Source organism: Camellia sinensis, chromosome 12, assembly GCF_055761805.1.
Source record: "Camellia sinensis isolate YWXY chromosome 12, ASM5576180v1, whole genome shotgun sequence".
NCBI classification, from domain to species: Eukaryota; Viridiplantae; Streptophyta; class Magnoliopsida; order Ericales; family Theaceae; genus Camellia; species Camellia sinensis.
Window position 1 is genome coordinate 160,172,390 of NC_138972.1, and position 5,923 is coordinate 160,178,312.

General features: G+C 38.0%; 1 long non-coding RNA gene across 1 annotated transcript; it reads left to right on the plus strand.

Moving 5' to 3' along the window:
- The first annotated feature begins 397 nt into the window (after positions 1-397).
- LOC145804315 (uncharacterized) lies at positions 398-3,555 on the plus strand. Its single transcript, XR_014345951.1, has 3 exons — positions 398-955; positions 1,922-1,960; positions 3,255-3,555. It is a non-coding gene; the product is annotated as an uncharacterized LOC145804315 (long non-coding RNA).
- Positions 3,556-5,923: the final 2,368 nt, after the last annotated feature.

Here is a 5,923-nt window from a genome sequence, read left to right on the forward strand (position 1 = left end):
GAAAGGATCCTATTTTGCACAAATGTGGAGAATGGCACAGCACTCTGAGCACAAAATGATTTTGTGATATTGAGAGTAAGTTCTCAACCATGTATTGAGTCTACGACCGATCACAATCAAAACGACTCAACAAAAGTAAAACAACCTAAACACATCTATTGACACTCAAAACGACTCAAAACAAGAATCGAGGCAAACAAAAGCAACAAACACAACACTTGAATGTGTTCCAATGGAAAGAGACCTCTCAGTTCACGAGGAGCTAGTTTCTTCGGGAATTGTTTCTGTAACGACTCGGATTTTAAATTCACATTAGATTGATATATAGTGGTGCCTGTCACCTTAAAATTTGTATGGTTGTCGGACTCTTGATATTGATGGATTGGCAAGTGAACTATAAATATTATAATTGAGGACCTTTGGATGATGTTTGGAACCTTGATCGAAGCATTAACAAGATATATAGATAAGATTAGATAAAAAGTCCCAAATTTGAGTTTGAATTTTTGACCAGCCGTCACTCTTTTGCCCTTTTCTCCTTCCATACTCAGAATTTGAATGTGAGGTTGGAACCATTGGAAAGCTTGTTTCCGGGGCTTCAATTTGAACACAAGAACGGCCTAGAAAGGAGTCCCGATGAGAGAGTTATACCCGTTTGAATTTTTCACATCTGTGCTGCAAGCAGAGCCGCACGTGCGGGCTGTGCGGGACAGCAGCTAAAAAAACGTGATTTTTGGACCATTTCTTACATTTTCTTTTCCTCTCTTCTTCTCCCCTCTTCCATGTCCGAAAACTTAGCCCTAAAAACTTTGATTTCCTCCACTTTTATCAACAAATCAACCATGGATTTTGCATCAACGATGAAGAACAAGTGAAGATCAACATTTTCAACCGATGGGATTTTGAAATTTCGAAGTTATGCTCTTGACCTAGCTTCCTTGCTTTCAATCTTGAGGTAGGGGTCCTAGTTCTCCTTCAATGCTTACATAAATAGATAGATTTTTGGTATTTTGGAGTATATAAATGCAAAATCTACATGTTGAGCATATAGGGTTATATTATGGAAATTTGGGGATTTCGGATTTGAAGAATTTGGGGTTTTATTGTTGGGTTTAGATTATGGATTATGAACCTAGGATATTTAATCAAGGGGAAAATTGGAAGAAAAAAATAATGGGTTAAGAAGTTTGAATTTTTCTTGAAATTTCTAGGTTTTTCTAGAAACCCTAGGTTGATTTTTGATGATAATCAATTATTTGGCCCAAATTGAAAGTTGAATCATGAAATTGGTAGGTTGAATTATCTATGTACAAGTTTAATTGGAATTTGGTTATATTTGAAAATTATGTTTAAAATTTGCGAATGAATTTTGTTATGAGCAATGTAAATCATGTTATAATGAGAAGGAAATTGGAGGAAAGGATTTATAAATGATATAGATGACATAAACTCGGTTATGGAATGTTGAAATGGAATTTAAGAATTTCTCTTGAATTATGTTGAATTATATTTAATGATGTTGAGTTGAATCATGTTGCTTATGTTGAATTGTAGTGATTATGTGAGATGGTATTGACTATGTTGACTTTGATTTTTGTGACTTAAAATGTAGAGTTTTCCAAAATGGGTTAATCCCAAATTATTTTGCTAAATACTTGTGGGCTTGCTTAGTTGTTAAAATCAAGAGAATGATTTATTTTTGGAAAAATGTGGAAGATGTCCATACAATTCCTTCCTATCTTGAAATCGAAGTGATTGATTAAAAATTCCATATTGTGTTTGCAAGAATGGTAATCTTCTATTTCTATATAGATATATTGAGATGGAGGAAATTGTGGTATAATGGATGGATAATGGTAGGCTTGTGAAGAATAATGAAGGAAGGAAAAAGAACTAATGACTAAGTTATATATGTGTATAGGGCATACTTCAGGAGGGCCAAGCACTCCGTTGTAGCACTGTGAGTAGTAGTACTTCGATGTATCTTTAACCATTAATGATTATTGTTATCGACGTTATGATCTTTGTCATAAGAATTATGTTGACATGTATGTTATATATGTTACGTAAATATTGTGAAATTATGGAAACATCAAAGGTGTATGCTATATGAGGAACAATGTGAAATTATGGAAACATCAAAAAGGATTTGTGAAATATGCATCTCGAATTTGTGAAGTATGGATCACCAACTTGTGAAATATGAAACGATGTGGCCGAGGGCCATTTGTGAAGTATGAATTTCCGAATTGTGAATTGTGAAACTATGTGGCCAAGGGCCGACTTGTGAATTTATGTGGCCAGGGGCCATTTGTGAAATTATGAAGCTATGAGGCCAAGGGCCGACTTGTGAATTTATGTGGCCAGGGGCCATTTGTGAACTATGAACTTATGTGGCCAGGGGCCATTTGTGAAATTATGAAGCTATGAGGCCAAGGGCCGACTTGTGAATTTATGTGGCCAGGGGCCATTTGTGAACTATGAACCTATGTGGCCAGGGGCCATTTGTGAAATTATGAAGCTATGAGGCCAAGGGCTGACTTGTGAATTTATGTGGCCAGGGGCCATTTGTGAACTATGAACCTATGTGGCCAGGGGCCATTTGTGAAATTATGAAGCTATGAGGCCAAGGGCCAAACTTGTGAACTTGTGAATCCAAAGGGCCGAAGGCCGATGTGATAAGTTGTGAATCTATGAAACCTAAAGGTTATTGTGAATGTGTGAACCCCTCATGCCAAGGGCCGAACTGTGGAATTGTGAAACCGATAAAGTCATCTGTAATCTAATGAAAATGTGCTTACTTTGTCCTGTTAACTTTATGTTAATTATGTCAACTCGTGGGAATGATGTAACGGTTACCATTAGGACTCTATTAATTACAAGGCAAGGCAACTATGTTAACATATAAGAATGATTAAACAACGGTGTATACTATTGATTAATAGAGCACGTGAATTAAGTCATTTACCCAAAAGAATTTATGTTCATTCTTGAAGAATAGATTCTGAGTAAATATAAGAGTAGCTATGTGTATCCATATGAATTTGAAGTTATGTTGCTATGTTGCTTATGAATTGGAAGTTATTCAGAATCTACGATATAAGTGCAAAGTTTAGCATTATTATGTGACTCTTATGAGAATGTGAATTAGTCTCTTATTGTTAAGCGTATGATAATGACATGATACAACAAGAAACGCTCCAGTTATAATATGTTCCGTTTGAATTAATGAATGATGTTCAAGTATGTCTCAGGTATGTTTCCAGTATGTTACAAGTTCAAGTATGCTGAGGTATGTTTCAAGTATATGTTACAAGTTTGAATATACTACAAGGTCAAACAAGTTTCAAGGGCTTTATGCCAATGTTTCAAGGGCCTCGTGCCACCACATTTCAAGGGCTTATAGCCATCAAGTTTATGTTGCAAGATTGGGCCTAAGGCCGTTATGTACTTAGCACAGAATCAGACTATTACATTGACATGTATTATGTTTCAAGTTAAGCATCATTTTATTTATGTATTACTATTCACTGAGCCCAGCTCACTCTCTATTATGTCTATTTCTGTAGGTCACCAATCAGGTGGTCAGTCCTAGCCAAGACGCCCGCTTTCTTTTGTCAACCTTCGTATGTCCAGGCACTGTATAAGCCATTTATTTTATCAAGTTGTTAAGATGTTGACTTGCTTATGGGTGTCCCTCTAAGGTTGTTGTATATCCTTTCATGTTTGTTTTTTTTGTATACGCCCAATCATGGGGCTGGCATTGTAAATGTGTATGTATATGCTCCGAGTTATAGTTGGAACTTTATCTATCCACTATAATGCATATGATGAATGAGATCCTGGCATGTAGAAGTAGCTCAATGGAGTTTATTTGTTTCATTATTTCCATTTTTTCGTGCTTCCGATAAGGCCCCGTATGTTATGTTACCAGGTTACATGTCCGTTTCTGAATAGGTCATGCCCAAACTTTTAGGGGCGGGTTTGGGGCGTGACAGTTTCCCACCCTTTCTCATTTGTGATTCTCACATCACTCTGGCACTCAATCTCTTGTTTTCTGAAAAAACCCTTTTCTCACTTTTTCTCTCACCGTGCATCTCTCTATTCTTCAATCTCTCTTATTTTTTTATCCCTCCCCTGGGTGGTTAATGGATAAGCAGGAAGTTGTGGGCTCTTGCCCCTAGTATTCTACTAGATTCTCCTTCTTCCACTCACAATAGCTAGCTTTCCCACAAAGGGGTTACGCTACAACTAGATGTATAGCAGATCTGCAACTGACATCGGTTGACGATGCGCTTGGCTTAGCTTGATCGAGGTGAGTTATAGCATGTCCCACCGGCTAGGTATACAATTCATTGGTCTGGCACAGTGTATTTTCAACGTCCCCATTCCGGGTCAGATGCCAATTTTTGATTTGATCATCTAGATGAGGGAATCGAATATCCAGCTCCATTTCTAGTTCGTGCTTCACACTTGGCTTGATACCTCGCTGCTTGGAGGATGAGAGAGGCCCTTTGCTGTTAGCTTCAATTATGCCCTTTCTGGCAAATAGAGTGCCCTTTCTGGCAAGCAAGGTGCCCTTTTCTGGCAACTACATTGATAATGGAGGAACAAACAGAAAACCTGACTCAATTGTGCCCCCTAGTTCATCATTTTGACCATTTTTTTGTTTTTGGCTTTCCACTAAAACAATTTTAATCAATATGAGAGTTAGATTAGCACACTTGTTTGACTTTCTGATTTGAAATCATGCAAGTCAGGCTATGAGCACTGAAAATTTTCCCTTTTTTGGGTCCAAGAAATGGTCCAATTTTGGAAAAATGGAATAATTTTCGAGAGAATTAGTCAACCTCGGTAAAAATGCTTAGAAACTATTTTTGCAAATGGTCACTGCTCGACCAACATAGAATTTTCTCTCAAGATGCACAACCTCAGATCTAAACTTGAATTATCTTGCAGCTGAATCTTTTAACAGAGTAGAACAACTGAATTTGAACGCCAATTTGCACATGGATAAGATAGCTGAGTTGAACAAGGATAAACCAATCAACATGGATGAGCCAAGCATGCCAAAAAGGATTGGGGCTGAACTTCAGGATGAAGTTACCTACGTATCCCAAACATGGGAATCAGACGTAACGTAGTTCCGGGTTGTGGTTCACTCGGGTGTTGACACTCTCCTTTTACGCTCTAACTTTTGCCAAGGCCGCCCTTTCGGGTTTTCAACCTTGCGAGCTCTGTTGTTCTTTTCTTTTCATTTCTTTTTCTTCTTTTCTTTTCTTTTCTTCTTTTGTTCTTTTTCTTTTCTTTTTTTTTTCTTTTCTTTTGCTCTAACTTTTGCTTGGGTCGCCCTTCTGGGTTTTCGGCTCAGCGAGCCTCTCAAGGGTAAAAGTTCAACCTGTCCCTATTGATTGGTTTTGAGATCTCGAAGCCATCTGAATCCAGGAGAATGGCTGTTGTTCGCTGATGATGTAAGAGCCTATCCAATTGGGGTATGAATTTGCCCCTAGTGTTGCGGATAGGAACTCGATTATCCTTCAGCAATAAATTTTCTTCTTTCCGTTACTGGAATTTGGCTTTCTTGCTAGTCTTCATTGGTTTGCGAAATGCCTCATCTTTTGAATCTTTGAGCACATCTAATATTTTTGACCCTAGTTCAAGGGCTACTTCTGATCTAGTTTTGCAAGCTTCCGTTGATGACATCTGATCTTCTTGATTTGACCTTTTTGCCCCTAGTTCGAGGTTTGCTTCAAATCCGTCCTAGCGGGCCTCCTTGGATGTCATACGACCTTATTGCCCCTAGTTTATGGGCTTCTTCAAATCTGGCCATGCAGGCCTGACATTGTGGTTGACTGTTGAACATTCTAAATCCAAGTTCAAGGTTTGAAAGCAAAAGGAGTTGAGTCTTGAGGCTGAGAGTGAT